Raw genomic sequence first — 6,000 nt, 5'->3', positions numbered from 1 at the left:
CATATACAGACACAAAGACACACAGAACCATATACACATAGGCACATACATACACATATACAGACACAAAGACACACAGAACCATATACACATAGGCACATACATACACATATACAGACACAAAGACACACAGAACCATATACACATAGGCACATACATACACATATACAGACACAAAGACACACAGAACCATATACACATAGGCACATACATACACATATACAGACACAAAGACAGCCCCCAGTACTGAGCCTGGTACAGGTCTCTGTCACCCCTGAGCCCCCAGCCCCCAGTACTGAGCCTGGTACAGGTCTCTGTCAATCCTGAGCCCCCAGCCCCCAGTGCTGAGCCTGGTACAGGTCACTGTCACCCCTGAGCCCCTAGCCCCTAGTACTGAGCCTGGTACAGGTCTCTGTCACTCCTGAGCCCCCAGTGCTGAGCCTGGTACAGGTCTCTGTCACCCCTGAGCCCCCAGCTCCCAGTGCTGAGCCTGGTACAGGTCTCTGTCACCCCTGAGCCCCCAGCTCCCAGTACTGAGCCTGGTACAGGTCTCTGTCACCCCTGAGCCCCCAGCCCCCAGTACTGAGCCTGGTATAGGTCTCTGTCACTCCTGAGCCCCCAGCCCCCAGTGCTGAGCCTGGTACAGGTCTCTGTCACTCCTGAGCCCCCAGCCCCAGTGCTGAGCCTGGTACAGGTTTCTGTCACCCCTGAGCCCCCAGCTCCCAGTGCTGAGCCTGGTACAGGTCTCTGTCACCCCTGAGCCCCCAGCCCCCAGTACTGAGCCTGGTATAGGTCTCTGTCACTCCTGAGCCCCCAGCCCCCAGTGCTGAGCCTGGTACAGGTCTCTGTCACTCCTGAGCCCCCAGCCCCAGTGCTGAGCCTGGTACAGGTTTCTGTCACCCCTGAGCCCCTAGCCCCTAGTACTGAGCCTGGTACAGGTCTCTGTCACTCCTGAGCCCCCAGCTCCCAGTGCTGAGCATGGGAAAGCTCTGCTCTCTGAGTTGCTGAGGGAAAGTCAGTGAGAAGTCCCATCCCAACTTCCCTCCACCCCTCTCCCCACACACTGAGAGGAGCCGCCCCGCCCTGTGTTAGCCCAGGCCCCCGTGGTATAAAATCCTCAGAACCAGGGGCACCGCTTACTCGGGCCCTTCCTACTGTGTGCGTGTGTTTCTCTTACTGGACATTCACTTGTGGAACCTTATCAGCAAACAGCCAGTCTCCAGTGAGTATTCGGGACAGAAGTGAGGGTGCTATTGCGGTTAGAGAATTAATTCAAGCAAGGATTAAGAAAACTGCGAGGTTTGTGTTTTAACGTCCTCGCAAAAACTAATAATCGGTGCTGGAGGAGTCGGTATTATAACTGTGACAGTGACCAGGTATGGTAACAGCGGGGAGAATGGGATCAGTCAGGAAGAATGTGTTCTGTTATTGATCCAGACCTGGTTACTCTAGTTAGTAATAGCAGCAATGCATACAAATTCACTGTATCCAATGATGTAGCTGTGCGTGTTGGTTAGACTGCTCGCTCCAGTCACATTCACGGTCAGTACCAGGTACAGAGCAGCTGTTTAAGGTGATGGAGCGGGGTCTATCAATCGGGGTGGAGGGGGGTGGTTAACATTGGTAACTCCTGGTGTCACTGTCAGGGAGATCACAGTGTTCAGACCCTCCTTAATGTCCAACCTCAGAGTAACCCTCAGGCTGGGTCAGCGAGCCTGTGGACACAGGCTGGGGGTTAGCTATGGCACTGCCATCCGAGGGTACTCCGTACCTGACCCCTCTCAATCAGCGCAGCAAACGGCGTAAGAGCGGCGGGAGCTGGGAAATCTGCCGGGTGCTGGGCTCGCTACTCTAGTTTATAACCCCACCCCCAGCCCAGGGTGAGAAGGGAGGGGGGAAATGAGCTGGAACGGCCTGGGTGAATGGGGAGAAGGGGGAAACAGGACCTTTAGGGTGGGGCTAGTACAGAAACGGCGGGCCGAGTGGTGTCCTTCTGCGCTGGAGCGGGCTCTGGTTCGGTGGGGGCTTGTTCCCCCACTGAAGGTGGAACCGTGTGTGTGGATCAGTCCGGATTAACCCCCACCCAGTGAATGGTCAGTCAGTTGGACTAACACCCCCTCCTCTCCCCATTGCCCTGGTTGGTTACTGGACTCAGCGTTTTGTATGTTTGAATGAAAACTGCCCTCTATTGGAGCCTGGCCATGACCTGGAAGGATGGAGGGGTTAGTGGGCACTGGGTACCAGGGGATCAGCTCCAGCAACAATAACACTGAAGTGGAGTAGCGCCTGGAGCCTCCTTCCTTATTTGATGAGCCATGCTGTGGAGGTGCCGGTGTTGGACTGGAGTGGACGGGGTCAGAAGTCACACGACACCAGGTTTGTTTGAAATCCCCAGCTCCCGGAGCAGCGCTGTGACCCTGTGACTCCTGACCTTATTTGCTGAGGACTGCAGTGTTGCCTCGTCCCGGTTTGACGTGAACAGCGAGGCACAGGCTGGCCCTGGGATTCCCTAAAAAGGCGCTTTGCTTTTTTACTGCTCCTTATCATTACGTTTCTGAGGAACCAGCAAAGATGACCATCTATGGTCGGGTTTTCCATTGCATAGCGCTCCCAGACAGTTACACAGTTCAACATCACTTACCTGCGGCGTTTCATCCTCCCGTTCATTATGAGTTGCTTAGATTAGATTCCCTACGGCCCAACAAGTCCACAGCAGCCCTCCGAAGAATAACCCACCCAGACCCATTCCCCTACTTTACCCCTAGCACTATGGGCAATTTAGCATGGCCACATCTGGGAGGAAACCCACGCAGACACTGGGAGAAAGTGCAAACTCCACACAGACAGTCGCCAGAGGGTGGGATTGATCCCGGGTCCCTGGCAATGTGAGGCAGCAGTGCTAACCATCGTACCTCAGTCCCATTCTCTTTATAACACCGCCACCTTCCCCCACCCCATAACCCCTTTATAACACCCACCAAAAAACCCCTTTATCACACGCATCCAAAAATAACCCCTTTATAGCAACCCCCAAAAAAACCACTTTATAACACTCTCCCCCCCAAAACCCTTCAGAACATCATCCAAAATAAAACCTCCTATAAAACACACCGCCTAAAAATAACCCCTTTTCATACACCTCAAAAAAACCCTTTATAAACCCCAAAATAACCGCTTTATAACAAACCACCTCCTTTATAACACCCCTCCAAAATAACCCTTTTATAATGCACCCCAAAAAACCACTTTATAACACCAACCCCAAGAAATCAACCCCACAAAAGTGCCTATTGCGAATACTTCCATTCACCGATTTCAGCACTCCCTCCCTCCCTGCCTCCAGCCCCACCTTGCATTTTCTTATTTGAACAGAGTTTTTGAAAAGTCGTTGGAAGCATAACAGCAAAAAATATTCAGAGAGGATTACTGTCAGAGCAATGTTGCAGTGGAAATCATTGACCCATTTTCAGAGGGTGCCACCCCAATCCCTCCAGCCCCAGCCCTGCTGATTGATGGAGAGTGTTGCGCAGAAAGCAACAAGTTGTTTTCTCTTTTAAAAGCGGTGAATTTCGCTCACCCCCAAAAAGCAAGCCCCTGCTGTTTGGGTGCCAAGTAACTTCCCCACACCCTTTTCTAACAGAACTCATGATGTGATTAGCTCTCGCGCTGCTTTCATGTTCACTTCACCGTTTCCAAGCTTGTTCCTTTCTACACCCTCACCCACTCAACCTCCTCTCTGTCCCTACACTGACCCAGGTTGATGCCTCAATGTAACCAAGTCAAACAGGGTATGGAGGAATAAAACACTCTCCCCTCAGGGAGGTTGTGTCTGCCAAGTTTGAGATGACATTAACTGCAGTATAATCCCACCGCATTCTGTTCCGCTGTTCAGGAGTTCATTGACCCACCCGAAAACTCTACCAGTGGTAACCAGGTTCCCTCAGAACAACAAGGCTGAGGGGGTACCTGGTTGAGATGGACAATGTTCCGAGAGGCAGAGACAGGGTAGATCGGAAGAAACGTTTCCTCAGAGCGCAGGAGCAATGACCAGGGTACAAGGTAAGGAGCAGGAGGTTTACAGGAAAGACATTCCCAGTCAGAGGATTGTGGAAATCTGGAGCACATAGAATCCCCTAGAGTGCAGAAGCAGGCCATTCAGCCTATTGAGTCCACACCAACCCTCTCCCACCCAAACCCTCTCCCTGTAACCTTGCATTTCCCCTGGCTAACCCAACCTCGCCTGCAGCTTTGGATTGTTGGAGGAAACTGGAGCACCCAGAGGAAACCCACACAGACACAGGGCGAATGTGCAAACTCCACACAGACAGTCGCCAGAGGGTGGAATCAAAACCAGGTCCCTGGTGCTGTGAGGCAGCAGTGCTAACCACTGAGCCACCAGAAACTCACTGCTGAGAAAAGCAGATCTCTCGAAATATTTAAGAACTATTTTAGATGAGTATTGAACCACCACAGGTACAATGTTATGGACAAAATGCTGGAGAATGGGATTAGAATTGATGGCTGCTTGATGATTGGCACAATGGATACAATGGACTGAAAGGCCTCTTTCTCTGCTGTGAAGGTTTTGTGACTGGACATACCTCTGGGGCAAGTGGGACTTCAGCCATAGCCTTCAAGCTTAGAGGTAGGGGCACTACACTGTGTTATAAAAGTCCTTCCCAAGTCAAATCACGAACATTTTTGTTGGAAAATGGGTTATCCCCCTCCACCATCTGCACCCCATGAAGCACAGAGAGCAGAGGAGAAGACCATGGGAGGCATCTTCAACGGCTGTCCTTGCTGTGACCTGGCTGGGACTTCCTCTCTAACTGCCACCCGTGACTACAGAGCCTCACTAAACCCAACTGAAACGCTATAATCCCACTTTGTAACAAAAAGGCAGGGCACACACTGCTGCAGGAAAAATCCAGCATCCTGTCTACTATTTGCATCATTTAACAAAGGAACACGAGGAAACACACACACCAACAAGCCTCTTGTCTCTACAATATTTATATTTATTCATGGGATGTGGGTATTGCTGGCTAGGTCAGCATTTCTTTGTCCATTTCAATTACGGTTTGAATTGACTATCTTGCCATAGCCATTTCCGAAAATAGTTAAGAATCACATTTAAATCAGATCATAGACTCGTAGAGTCATAGAGATTCAGGTTGTAAGTTTGCTTGCTGAGCTGGTAGATTTGTTCTCAGATGTTTCATCTCCATGCTAGGGCAACATCATCAGTGAGCCTCTGGTGAAGCAGGGGTGTTCTGTCCCGTTTGCTATTTATGTTCTTCTCTGTTATGGTGGGTGATATAATTTCCGGTTCTTTTTCTCAGAGGTTGGTAAATGGGGTCCAAATTGAAAGTGTTTATTGGTGGGTTTCTGGTTTGAATATGCGTGTCTCTGTTTAGCCTGTCCCAGGATGGATGTGTTGTCTGAGTCGAAGTGGTGCCCTCCTTCATCTGTGTGTAAGGATACAAGTGAGAGAGGGTCATGTCTTTTGGTGACTAGTTGGTGTTTATGTATCCTGGTGGCTAGTTTCCTGCCTGTCCATCTAATGTAGCGTTTGTTACAGTCCTTGCAGGATATTTTGTAAATGACGTTCGTTTTGCTCGTTGTTGGTACAGGGTCCTTTAGGTTCATCAGTAGCTGATTCAGTGTGTTGGTAGGTTTGTGGGCTACCATGATACCAAGGGGTCAGAGTGGTCTGGTAGTCATCTCTGAGATGTCTCTGATGTATGGTAGTGTGGCTAGAGTCTGGGCATGTGATTTTTGAAGATGACAACCAGACTACTCCAACCCCTTGGTATCATGATAGTCCACAAACCTACCAACACACTGAAACAGCTACTGATGAACTAAAGGGCCCTATACCAACAACGAGCAAAACAAATGTCATTTAGGGGGAGGCGATGGTCTCATGACATCATCACTGGATTGTTAATCCAGAGACCCAGGTAATGTCAGAGGATTAGATAGGGTCGACAGTGGAAG

General features: G+C 50.3%; 1 protein-coding gene across 1 annotated transcript in view; it reads left to right on the top strand.

Annotated features, from left to right (window-relative positions):
* Positions 1 to 1,266: 1,266 nt before the first annotated feature.
* Positions 1,267 to 6,000, top strand: part of LOC122560465 (myosin-11-like) — a 107,174-nt gene continuing 102,440 nt past the window's right edge. The window contains exon 1 of the mRNA XM_043711098.1: positions 1,267 to 1,376. The gene's annotated coding sequence lies outside the window, so the exon portion shown is untranslated. The remainder of the gene's footprint in view (positions 1,377 to 6,000) is intronic.

The sequence above is a fragment of the Chiloscyllium plagiosum genome, chromosome 21 (genome assembly GCF_004010195.1).
Source record: "Chiloscyllium plagiosum isolate BGI_BamShark_2017 chromosome 21, ASM401019v2, whole genome shotgun sequence".
NCBI lineage: Eukaryota > Metazoa > Chordata > Chondrichthyes > Orectolobiformes > Hemiscylliidae > Chiloscyllium > Chiloscyllium plagiosum.
Note: the sequence above shows the minus strand (reverse complement) of the source record. Positions and strands in the feature narration are given on the sequence as shown.